Genomic DNA, 13,202 nt, shown 5'->3' with positions numbered 1-13,202 from the left:
GTGCTTGGCAGGGGCATGCTGGGGCGGTGGGCGTGCTGGGGGCGCAGCCTCTGTCCACAGCCGCTGAAGCCCGGGACCTGCCTGAGCACGCGCTTCCCCAATCCTGGTGCTGGGAGGTCCCTGTCCCTTGGGACGTCGGACAGTTTCCTCCAGCCCCTATGGGGTATCGTCCTGCGCGCTGTGTGTGGGTCAGAGGCGGGGTGCAGGGTGGCCCTTGCCTGCCAGGGGCATGCACAGTCCCTGGTCCGGGTCACCCAGTGCCCAGAGCCCCTGAGGAGTTTCTCATGCTGGGGCAAGGATGGGTGCCATTTGCTAGCCGTGCCGCACTGGGGAGCCTCGATCCTCTGTCTGGGACTGACTGCCCTCATTCGGGTGAGGAGGGACGAGCTGGAGATCTCCATCCCTCTGTGACCGCCGGGGGACCCCGACTCCAGTCAGCCTGCAGGTGAGAAGACTGATCTATGTCACCAAAGAGAGTCCCCTCTTCCAGCACTGCCCTCCCCCACCACCTGGGCGCCTGTAGGGAGAGAGGTGGGCCTGTGGGCAGGGGCACACCTGGGGTCACTTCCATATGGTGGCCTGGTAGCAGGTGCATAGCTGTAGCTAGGCTGTGTATTTCGGACCTTTTGTATATACAGAATATACAAGACCTGCTGTTTTGTGAAGGTTCCTGTAACATAGCCTGATGGTTTCAAAGTCCACCCATGTTTGGAGCAGTATCAATAATTTGGTCAGCCTTATGCCAAGTAAGTTTTATTGGATAGATACACCACATTTTGGTTATGCATTCATCAGCTGGTGGACATTTGGCTTGTTTCTACCTTTGGGCAAGTGTGACTAACCATGCTAGGAATATTCTTGGTCAGGATTTTCATATGTGTTCGTTTCTCTTGGGTATACCCCTAGGTGCGGAATATTGGGTATATATACCTAGGTGTGGGTTATACCTAGGTGTGGAACCTGTGTTTACATGTTGAAAAATTGCCAGACTGTTTCCCAAAAAGCCACACACGTTATTCTACATTTCTACCAGCAGAGTAGGAGGATGCCAGTTTCTCCGTATCTTTGACAACACCTCTTAATAGCTATCTTTTCAATTACAACTATCCTAGTGGATGTGAGATCATATCTCATTAGTTAATTGTGGCTTTGACTTGCATTTGCATCCCAAAGAGTGATGTTGGGCATTTCTCATGGGCTTGCTGGCCACTTGTATGTCTTCTTTGGAGAAAAAAATCTATTCAGCCGTATTAATCCACTTTAATTTTTAAAGTTTGTAAAAAGATTTTATTTATTTGAGAGAGAGCTCGAGAGCGTGCGCAAGAGTGAGCATAAGCGGGGGGAGAGGCAGAGGGAGAAGGAGAAGCAGGCTCCCCGCGAAGCAGGGCTCCATCACAGGACCCCAGAATCATGGCCTGAGCCAAATGCTTAACTGATGAGCCAGCCACTCAGGTGCCCCCGCATTGCCCATTTTTAAATTGGTTTATTAGTTTCCTATTATTGAGTTGTAAGATTCCATCTATTTTCTACACATGAGTCTCTCATGTTATGTGTAATGGGCTGATAGGTTGTCCTGTTTAGTAGGGTGTCTTCTTACCTTTTTGATACTGTCTTTCAATCGAGCTATTTTTAACCATAATGAAGTCCCATGTCTGTATGTAGTTATTTTTAAAATTTAGTTTTTAGATCTGTGGTTTTGATGTCATATCAGAAGAGCCACTGCCTAATTCATGGTCTAAAACTTTTTTATTTCCTTATATTTTCTTCTAAGAGTCTTCTCTTATGATTAGCTGTAATCTGTTTTGTTTGTCGGGCTGTAAGGAAGGGATCCGACTTCCTTCTTTGCCTGTGGATATTCGGTTTTCCGCGTGCCATTTGTGGAAAAATTTCCTTCTCCCTTGGTCTCATCATTCACCAAAAATCAGGTGACTGTAAATGCGAAAGTTTATTTCTGCACTCTTAATTCCATTCCACCAATCTGTAGGTCTATGTTTATGCAACTACCACAGGGTCTTCCTTGCTGTGGTTTTGTAATGAGTTTTGAAATCAGGAAGTGTGAGTCTTCCCTCTTTGTTCTTTTTCGATATTGTTTTGGCTGTTCTGGCTCCCTGGAATTTCCATATGCATTTTATCATTGGCTTGTCAATTTATGCAAAAAAGGAAAAAGAAAAGAAAGGCACCTGATATTTGCAGGGGATTGCACTGAAGCTGCAGTTCTGTTTGTGGAGCATTGCCATCTTAATACTATAAGGTCTTCCGGTCCGTGAATACGGGATGACTTTCCATTTATTTTGGTCTTCTTGAGTTGCATTGAATAATCTTTTGTAGCTTCCTGGTAGCTTTCATGGTCCAAGTCTTGGGCTTTTTATTCTCAATGTCACATTGTTTCAGATGCTATTATAAAGCAACTGGCTTTCTTCATGGAGTGTATAGAAATGGACTTTTCATTGATATGTGCTGTTCTTTTGGTTCCAGATATACGTGATGGCTCCATGGCTGTGCATATTGCGGAATGATCACGCAATAGGTCCAGCTAACATCTATCGCCTCACATAGTTGCACATTGTTTTCATGTGACGAGAACGTTTACAATTTACCTCTCTGCAATTTCCAAATGTGCAACACAGTATTAACTATAGTTACCATGCTGTGTATTACATGCCTGTAACTTATTTGTTTGAAACCAGCAGTTTGTACCTTTTGACCACTTTCACCCAATTCAGTCATCCCCCAGCCCCTGCCTCTGGCAACCGCCTGTGTTCTCTGTATCTGTGAGCTCTAATTTTTTTCTTTAAGTTTCCACATATAAGTGAGATAATATGATATTTGTTTTTCTCTGACTTACTTCATTTAGCATAATATCCCCAAGTTTCCTTTCTTTTTTCTAAGGTATTTATTTATTCATGAGAAACTCAGCGGGAGAGGCAGAGACACAGGCAGATGGAGAAGCAGGCTCCCTATGGGAGCCCGATGTGAGACTCGATCTCAGGACCCTGGGGTCATGATCTGAGCCGAAGGCAGACGCTCAACCACTGAGCCACCCAGGCATCTCGATATCTTTGGTTCATCACCCAGTTTCATCCGGGTTGTCACAAATGGTAAGATTTCCTGGGTAGTATTCTATTATGTATTTACACACACACACACACACACACACACACATATGTATGGACACACAAGCCCCCCATCTTTATCTATCCACCCATCATGCACACTGTGGTGGTTTCCATGTCTAGACCCTTGTAAGGAATGCTGCCATGAACATGTTGGGGGAGATATCTTTTTGAGTTAGTGTTTTTGTTTCCGGTAGATAAATACCCAAGAGTGGGATTGCTGGATCATATGGTATTTCTATGGTTAATGTTTTGAGGAACTTCCATGTCGTTTTCCACTGTGGCTGCCCCAAGTTACGGTCTCACACAATTGCTCTTTTGTGTTCTTCTGTCTCCTGCAGCCTTCTGAGCTACTTTATTACTCCAGTAGCTTTACTGGGTATTCTCTATGATTTCCTATATACATGGTCACGTGGTTTGCAAATAGAGATAATTTTATTCCTCCCCTCCAATCGAAAATGAATTTTTTTCAATTCTTTTGCTTAATTGACATGAATGAAACCTCCAGTAGAGTGTAGACTTAGGATTGGGGAAAGTGCGCATTGATCATCTTGTTCCTGACCTCAAGGACAAAGCGTCCAGGCTTTTCTACATTAAGTGTGATATGAGTTGGGCATGGTTCACAGATGCCCTTTATCAGGCTCGGGAGATTCCCTTCTGGTTCTAGTTTTCTTGAGTGTATTTGTCGTGAAATAGTTTTGGATTTTTGTAGAGGATTTTCTGCACCAAGACATCTCTCGTTATCTCTTCTTCTTCTGTTTATCTCTCTCTCTCTCTCACACACACACACACACACACACACAGAGAGAGAGAGAGAGAGAGAGATAGAACTTCTCTGGAAGCCAATCCAAATCTAAATATTAAATCCTTGCTGCAGGATGGTTAAATGAAAGTTCTGGATCTCCCGGCCTTGGCTGTCCCTGTTCTGGCTGCTGTGTACCTGGGCGTGGGCTGCTTTAGATGACAGCCCAAGTGAGTGAAGACTAGAAACTGAATTATTAATGGTAATATCCAGGCCTTGGTTCCCTCTTCTCCTTACTGATGTGCAAATCTTTACCATTAAAGGAGAGGACTGTACGGGACACAGAGCGTATCAAGTGTGTGTCCTCACAGGTAATAACCAATAGGCCACCTCCCCTGCGTACCCAGCATGCATCCTTAGAGGGAGGATAGCATATTCCGTACTGACCTCCTGTTGTGGACATCCACGGTGTGAAAATACTGTTTTAGGTATATTTTCAGAGGTTGCACGTCTCCTCTGTTCTATTCCAGGAGTTTGGATGCTGATGGTGTTGCCAGCTGGCCTCAGGAGTGAGAGCCCCCCAGTTTGGCCCGTTACAGGTAAGAGAGCTTGGAGCGTCATTTGTATGTCTGAGGCCGGGAAAGCCAGGCTTTTCTCAGAATTCCCAGAAAGAGGGTGCAGAGCCCACTATGAGGTGTGAGGTCTGGACTGGGTAGACACTTTGTCGGCACACTACCTGGCACTCAGTCTCTAAGGCTCATATATAACAGTGATTCTAAGGTGGGATTGAGAAGGACAAAGATATTTTATCATTGTGTTAGTTGGGGCTCTCTAGGGAAACAACCGATAGGACGCATGCATGCACATGTGTACACTGTGTGTGTGTGTGTGCAGAAAGAGTTGAGATTGCTTTTATTTAATATGTTGGTTTGAATGATCGTGTGGGCTGACAAGTCCAAACTGTATAGGTTTGCAGACTTGAAAGTCCGGCGGGTTTCCAGTTGTTGCAAGTCCCAAGGCAGATTTCCTTCTTGGGGAAACATCTGGTGTTGCTCATAAGGCCCTCACTTGATGAGGTTCAGCCATACTGGTGACGGCACTCCCCTTAAAGTCAACTAACTGTGCACGCTATCTGTGTTTACAAAACACTTTTCCCGGCAAGGAGATTAAACATCCAATAACATTGGGTCACTTCACGCCATGGCCTGGTCAGGTTGACATGGAAGACTGAGGGTCACAGCCCACCCAGCCTTAACTTGGCACCCACACATCCCCTTTAGCCATATGTAATCTCCAAATGAAGAGAATACCTAAGTCATTTTCCTCCTAGCATGGCACATCTCTCCAGTGTACAATTCAAACCACACAAAAACTCTCCCAACGAGGATTCAAGGTTCTTGGGGGAAGTCCACTCTTTTCTTTGATATCCTGTAACTTGCATAGTATGATGTGAAGTTAACTATTCTCAATGCATCTATATTTTGCCACGTGACGAAATGAGATTAGATGAGATGAGAAGATAAGGAAGGGAAGAAAAGAAATTTATTTGATAGGCATACACACAGTCTATAGGGGAGGAAGACGTCCTGGGGTGGGTTCCTGGGTTGTGGCTTCTCTGCAAGGCACTGGAAAGTAGTCTGTTTCCGGACAGGCACGTGGGAAGGGGATCATGTTGACAAACCTCTGTCCTCTTGCAGCACCAGTACCAACTCTGGTGCCTGCTCCACCCCAGCTCCAGAGCTAGCACCACTTTCATTGCCAGCTCCTGTCCAGCACCCGTACCAAATCTGGAGTTAGAGTCATTTTTGGCACCAGCCCAACAGCTAGATATGGTGCCAGGTGACAAGTCCAGCACTAGTGCATGCGACAGTTCCAGAGCTGGAGCCAGTACCAGCTCCAGTGCCACTTCCAGATTCAGAGCCAGTGCCAGTTGCAGACACGGAGCCAGCTTGATCACCAGATATGGTATCAAATCCAGAGCTGGTGTTCTAACCTAAGCTCCTGTAAAAGCCCTAGAACTCTAGGCCAGCTCCAGAACAAGTTCCAGCCAGCTTCAGGGCTAGAACCAGGTCCAGCTCCAGCTTTGTCACACAACTGCAGAGATAGAGGCAGCTCTGCCAACATCCTTGCCAGCTCAGTGCCAGCCAGCTCTAGAGTTTGGATCAGACCCCACATAAATTCCAGATTAACAGATGACAGAAACAAACTGGGGCCTGCTCCAGTATTAGCGCTGGCAACACAGCTGGAGCTACAGGCAGCTGTAGAGCTAGAGTCATCTTTAGAGCTAGTGCCAGCGCCAGAACTAGCTTCAGCACCAGCTCAAGAGCTTGAGGGAGCTCCCGAGCCAGCTCCAGCCAAAGCTCCAGACTCAGTCAATGCTACCACCAGCTTCTGCACCTGATCCCCTGCTATAGCCGGTTCCATTCTCAGCTGTAGCAACAGAGTTCAGGCCAGCTCCACAGCTAGAGTTAACTCCTGCTCTGACACTTGCATCAACTCCGGAGTTAGACGCAGCTTTTTTTTTTTTTCTTTTTTGCCAACTCTAGTGCCAGCCCAGTGATAGTTCTAGTGCCCACTTGAGAGTGAGAATCAGCCTGAAGCACATTCAGAGGCAGTGCCAGTTTCCAAGGAAGAGCTCGCTCCAGCACCTGTTCTAGCATTGGCTCCAGAACTAGAGTCAGCACCAAGATCAGAGCTAGAGGCTACACCAGGAACTGTTCTTGTACCAGGTCCGGAGCTGGAGTTCTCACAAGTGCCAACTCCTGCACCAGCTCCAGAGTGAAAGCCTGCACGGACACCAACCAGTAGCAGACTTAGATCCAGTGTCCCCTCAAGAGAAAAGAACCAGCTTCAGCACCCACCTCAAAGCTAGATCATGCTCTGGCATGAGCTATACACCAACTCCTGGGCCAGATCCTGTCCCTGCTCTCGTGTTAGCCTCTGCCCTGATGCCAACCTCATCGGTGGAGCCTGCACAGAGCTACAACCAGCTCTACCACCCATTTTACCACTGGCTACAGAGCTAGACCTAGGACTGGCTATACACTAGAGCCACAAGCACCAGATCTAGCATGCAAAGCCAGAGTCAGCTCTAACACTAGCTCTCACACTGGTGCAGCTCGTGTACCACTTCCATGATTAGAGCCGTCTGTAACTCTAGTGCCAGCTATATACTAGCCCCAGAGCAGCGGCCAGCTTCAGTACAAGATCCACAGCTAAAGCCCCTCCAGCACCCACTCGGAAGTCGGAGCCAGCTTCAGTGTCAGCTACAGAGCCAGAGCCACAGTGGTAGCTCTAGCTTCAGCACCAGAGGTAGCGTCAGCTCTAGAACCATATCCAAATGCAGAACCAGCTCTAGATCTTCCATGGAGGTGGACTCAGCATTCTCACAGCTCTAACACCTGCCCCGGAGCTAGAGCCAGGTCTAACGCTGATGCCTGCACCAGCTCCAGAAATTGGGGCAGCGCCAGTCTCAGCTCTCCTGCCAGTTCTGGGATCAGATTTCAATATTGAATAAGGGGAAACCTGGTCAAATAAACACACACATAAGGGTTCCTTTGAAAATACGTGGGCAGAGACACAAAGGTACCTGTTAGGTGAATGTACTTGTAGGAAACATCCAGAACAGGTAACGGAACAGAGAGAGAAAGCAGCTTAGGGGTTCCAGGGGCTGGTTTGGGTAGAAATGGGCAGGGAGGGCTTCTGGTTCAGGTGGTCCTTTGGGGAGCGATGAGGGCTTCTGGTTCGGGATGTCCTTTCCGCACCTAAGTTCTGTGACATTGTGTCTTAGCGTTGGAAATGTACTTAATGCTCATGAGTTGCTCAATTGAAAATAACTAAATCTATTTAAAATCCAAAGTAGAGAACAGCAGAAAGAATGTGAAAAAACAAAAACAAAAAGAGACAAAGTAAAAACAAACACAAAAGCAAACAGAAGCCACAATAGGGGAGAGGAACACTCCACAGAGTGTTGAGTGGGGCATCGGGCTGAAACTGTGCATTGGGAGCTGGCAGTGAGGGTAGCTCCAGGGCTGGCGCTCCCTGAGGGCTGCTGGGTCCCAAGCTGGCTCCATCTCTTCTGCAAAAGGAGGTGCAGAGCTGGCTCCAGGTCCCCAGGTGGTGGATCCTGCCCTGGCTCTAGCTTGCTTTCTGGAGCCCCTGCAGGAGGCGGGCACTAGAGGCGGAGCTGCTGCTGCAGGAAGCATGACGCGGACTGATGGAAAGGCCTGTAGATCCCGAGCTGGCTTTGCTTCTGCTGCTGCTTCTGCGGCTGGATCGAGATCTTCAGATTGTAGAGGATCTGTGGCTGCAGCCACCACGAGCTGCTGAGGCGACCATGAAGCTGCAAGAGGAGATCAACATGTCTGCTTTCCAGAAGGGCCTTTCCAGAGTAGGAATATCCCACTGCATTTTCTAGAAGCCGCCGCCAAGAACCCACCATGGAACGTCTCCCCGACTGCCATCCCCCAGCTGGGTGCTCTGAGCCCAACTGTGGCTCCTGGCCCCACCCCAGCCTCTGGGGGCGCCTCCCCGTGGGTCCCAGCACCCACCCCTGCCCAGACACCCCAATTCCCCAGCCCCAGGCTTATCACCCTCAGGCTCGGCCTCTGTTAGCTCCTCCTCTAGGACCAGAGTCCGGTGTAGGACCTGGACCAGGTACAGTGGCTTGGGCAGTGTCACAGGCCTTCCCAGACAAGCCCCGGTCCCTTGTGAGGGGAGCCATGTGCGGCTACTCTGCGTCGGATTCCATGCTGGCCCTGCTGGGCAGCCTGGCACAACTGCCCCTCGGTAAGGGGATGAAGCGGGGTCTGCAGCCTCCTTTCCACTTCATTTTTGATGTTCTGCAGAGAGGGGGACGGGCAGCCGCCCAGAGACCTCACAGCCCCGCCCGGCCCTCCTCCCTGTGCTCCTGCCCACTCCCCCTGTGCTCCCAGATCACACACAGACCTGGGTGTGCACAGCCCTGCACCCGGGACGCAGCGACCCATCCCTGCAGGGCCGGGGTCAGCCCTGGGCCGAAGGGCACGGCCCCCCCACCCCATCCCACCAGCCAGCCTGCACCTGGGGAGTGACCACCACCTGCCCACCAGGTTCTGACCCCTCATCAGCCTTCTCCCGTTCGCATGCCACATGACCCCTGCCGCCTCCCACATGCACCCTCGGGGAGGGGACCCCGGGGCTGCAAAGGTCTGGTCAGAGGGGTGTGGGGCTGGCGGGATGGCCCTGGGGTCCCGTGTTACCTTTCGACCCTTCCTTCTAAGTGGCCAGAGGCGTCGGGGAGCCCTGCCAGGACACTCCCCGCGGGTGGCACTGCTGGCAGGGCGTGCAGTCCTCCCTCTGCAACATCCAGACATATGGAAGCAGCAGGAAAACATGCTCTTGGATAGATGATCTCCAACCAAGTGAGCATGTAGAGGCCTGTCTCTGGAATGCGGGTGCCTGGTTACCCGGTTCCAAAACGGGGGGGGGTTCTGGTCAGGGAGGTGAGGTCAACATGGCCTCCTCACCCAACTACTCCTCTCACAGGTGCCCCCGACCGCCCTCCACCCGAGGGGCTCCTTGCTCACCATCCACCCCTGCCCCGTCCACACAGTCTCACCCACACAGCCCCCCCACCCCTGGGCTCACCCTCAGGCTCGGCCTCGTGAGCTCCGCCTCTAGGAGCAGAGTCAGGTTCAGGACCAGCAGGGCAGTGACCCGGGCAGCATCTGGCCAGGAGGACTTCCCCGGCCTTCTCCGGGCCCTGGATCTGGAAACCCTTCCTTGGCTGCACCCATCCTGAGCCTCTACTGGCCTGCACTGGCGGGGTGGTGCCCCTGCCCTCCCTCCAGAAGCTGAAGCAGGTGTCCGCTGCCCAGCCCCCTGCCCATCTCCTGTGTGGCGCTCTGCAGAGACAGTGCCTGGAAGCCCCCCTGGAGGCATCGCAGCCCGCCTGGCCCTCTCCACTGTCCTGCGCCCCGACCTCCTGCTCCCAGGTCGGACACACACGTGTCTGAGGGCTGACAGAGGTCCTCCGAGGACCGGTCCCGCCAGGTGCCCTGGAGGCAGGAGGGCAGACAGCAGCTCAGGGGCCTGGCCCTCCCTCCCACGCAGACCCCTGAGCCCCTGGGGATGGTCCAGCCAGACCCAGGGCCCACCCCAGCCACCCCCAAGGCCACCCAGGCAGGGGCAGGTCTGGGCAGCAGGCGGGGCTGGATGTCCCCACAGGGGGGAGCCCTCCATCCATGGTGTGAGCGCCCCTGCCTGCCTCCGGGGAGCTGACCCCCCTCCCACCTCCCTTGTCTGTCTGGGTCCCCCCTCTGCACTCTAGATGCCAGGAGGGTGGGCAGGGGGCACCGGGTCTGTCCTGTCCCTGCTCTGGCCGCACACAGTAGGTGCTGCTACTTCTCTATGTGAGGGGGAGGCACAGGCGGATCCCCTGCGCAGCCTGCCCAGTGTCCCTGTCAGGGCCCTTCGCCGCCCCGCCCCTGCACCGAAGCTGTCCCACTCCCTTCGGGGCACATGGGGTCTCCTCCTCTCCCTGAAGCTGCTCTGGGTGACGCAGCCCCCACCCCGTCCACTTCCCACATGCCGCGGGGCTGGGGGACTGAGGTGTGAGGCCTGGATGTGAGTGGGGGGCCCCAGGGTCCGGTCAGGACAGGCCGGGCTGGGGTGGGCAGTGGAGGGGCCACTCCCCTCAAGGCACAATCTCAGCCCCCAGCCTCCCCGCTGCTCCCTTGGCTGCGGGACCCCGGCCACAGCTCTCTGACTCCCGTGCTCCTGCCCGAGGGGCCCCCACACCTCAGCCCTGCAGCAGGAATCACAGGATGTGGGGTGCCAGGCTCTGCCCCCCACACCCCCAAAGCCCCGCATGTCCCTCACCTCGGAGACGGAGTCTCTTCGTCCTCGGGTCCCTCAACCTTCTGACAAAGAGGCAGAGGAATCCCTGTGGAGAGGAGGCCACCAGGCCCAGGTCCAGGGCTCCCGGTGACTCCCCGACTCGAGCGGCAGCCCCGAGCCCAGGGAGCTGTGTCTGCCGCGGACGCTGAATCATGCACAATGTCCTGAAGGGGCTTCGTGTCCATTTGGCGACTGAATGAAGCCCACCCAGCAGCTTCCAGGTGGCTGAGTGGGTCTGGGGCCCCCTGCCAGCCCCCAGGGCTCCCTGCTCTGGGACACCCAGGATGGGGCCCCGGATGGAATCTGCGACCTCATCACAGCCAGACTGTGAGGACAGCGGCTTTGCCCCGACACAGGATCCGGGGCCTGAGGCAGAGAGCTTCTCCGGGGCGGAGAGGACCCACCTCAGCCCTGGGCCCTCCGTGGGCGGCCACAGGACAGGTGACATAGGAGAGGGCGCTGCCCTGGCTCCAGCAGCTCCCAGGGTGGCAGCACGGACCTCCACACCCTCGGGCTCTCACCACCTGCAGGGCTGACTCATTGTCACTACGGGGCTGAGCTGTGGACAACGGAGGGACACTTCACAATATAAACTGTGCAAAAATATTCCTGTTGCAAAAAAAAAAAAAAAAAAATATTCCTGTCGCCTCCTGAAGGGCAACTGTTTGTGAACAGGTGATTCGGATCATCTTACACGTGTGTGAAGAGTGGTTTGTCCCTGGTCAGGGGTGGGGCTGACCGGGGTGGGGAGGGTGGGGGTGGATGGAGGGAGCGGCCCAGACTCCTTGGGTTGAGGTCATGGCCACATGAGGGGCAAAGCCCTTGGGGAACCCCGGGGAGTCAGTCTCCTGGATGACCTGGGGCAGGAGGCCCTCCCTTGGCCCTCCCCAAGCCGGGGTCTGGGGACCTCTCCACATCACAGCCCCCTGAGCTCCCCGGCCCCTGGTTGGTGGCATGGCACTCATCGCACCGTGGTCCTGAATCCCGACCAGCACTCCCGGGTCATTGTCCTGGTGACCGCCCCCAGCACCGTCAGGTCACCAGGTGGTCAGGGTGCGCCCCCGCCGGGGCCCAGAGGTAGATAGAGCGGGCTCAGCAAGCACTGCAGCAGCAGGGGGAGGGCTGGGGGCGACCCTCCTCTCCTCACCCGGAGGCGGGCCCCTGCCTCTCTCTGGCCTTAAGCACACTCACCTTCTCCTTTGGCTGCCTGGGCTCTCTTGGGGTTCATCTCCAGGGTGGCAACCTTGCAGGTCCCCTCCTGCCAGGGTCATCCTTCTCTGTCGGTTTACAAGTAGCCCCCAGGGCCCCCTAGATGTTCTTGGAGCACCCCAACCCCACCTGCCTGTCCCAGAAGCCCGCCCGTGCCTTTGGGTCCTTAGTGCCCTGAAAGTGTCTTGCTCAGTGTGGCTGCGCGTCCAGGTTGCTATTCACTTGGCAGGGGCTCCCCCCTCCCCCATCCTGCTGTGTCCCCAGCACCCCCCAGTATCAGGAGCATAGCAGTGACCAGTAACAAGTCCCATTACCCCTGTGGGTTCTCACCAGCCTTCACCCTGCAGCGTTCCAAGGGAGCCTCCGGGGACAGGGGATGATGGGGGCCAGGTGGGCCACCAGCGCAGTATCCTCGGTGATGTGGGTGGGGGCCGCTGCCCTGCACCCAGCCCCTACATCCAGGGCAGGACCGGGTCCTCCTCGTGTCGCTGAATATGCTGCCCAGACCTGAGTAGTCCCGGGGGCAGCCTGGGCCGCCCCTCCCCACAGGGCCTGCTTCTGCAGCCTGGCATGCCTCTGTCCCCCCACCCCACCCCCAGGAACCGCTGCTCACAACTGGGTTGTATACTGTGTTTGCATTTTTGAGGTCTCCTGGCTCCTCTCTGCAGCTCCGAGCGGTGGGGGGCCAACACCTCCCTGAGACCTCAGGGCCATGTCCTTCCCGCAGCGGGAAGTACCGTCTGGTAAAAGCCACAGAGGGACCCTCAGGTCACCTTCCTGAAATCTGGATTTTCATTCTGAAGTGTGCAAGTTAAAGCGGTGCTGGTCAGCCGGTGCTCCCTTCCCTGCACCTTGTAAATCTCATGGGCACATGGCACCCGCAGAGGACAGCAGGGACGCCCTGCCATGCACCCTCACCTGCCCCAGGAAGAGGCCAGGTGGATGCCAGAACCTGTCTCCCTGTGCCTGTGTTTGCACGGGACGTGGACTAGCACGGGCGGGCACGTGTTCACGTACAGGAGGGCTGCCTGGTCCCAGATTTCACCCTGGATGCCCCCCTGCAGAGGCCCCCAAAATGAGCAGGCATCACTGGAGTGACATAGACCATCCAGGTAATTTTACCTCAACCTGCCAGGTCAGACCACCTCAGGAATAATATCAGGCTGGGTCTGTCCAGCCTCTGGGCATGATGCCTTGCTCTCAACTGAGTGACCTGGATTTCCAAGGACCAAACACAGGTGACTTCTGATCTGCGATTG

The 13,202-nt window shown here is 54.1% G+C and overlaps 1 long non-coding RNA gene across 1 annotated transcript; it reads right to left on the bottom strand.

The window, feature by feature from the left end:
- Window positions 1-7,681: 7,681 nt before the first annotated feature.
- On the bottom strand, window positions 7,682-12,967 carry LOC144285729 (uncharacterized). The gene is made up of 5 exons (XR_013353962.1): window positions 11,926-12,967; window positions 9,484-11,293; window positions 9,096-9,294; window positions 8,448-8,696; window positions 7,682-8,197 (listed from the first exon to the last, which is right to left on the bottom strand). It is a non-coding gene; the product is annotated as an uncharacterized LOC144285729 (long non-coding RNA).
- Window positions 12,968-13,202: the final 235 nt, after the last annotated feature.

The sequence above is a fragment of the Canis aureus genome, chromosome 16, assembly GCF_053574225.1.
Source record: "Canis aureus isolate CA01 chromosome 16, VMU_Caureus_v.1.0, whole genome shotgun sequence".
NCBI lineage: Eukaryota > Metazoa > Chordata > Mammalia > Carnivora > Canidae > Canis > Canis aureus.
This window is presented reverse-complemented; position numbering and strand designations above follow the sequence as displayed.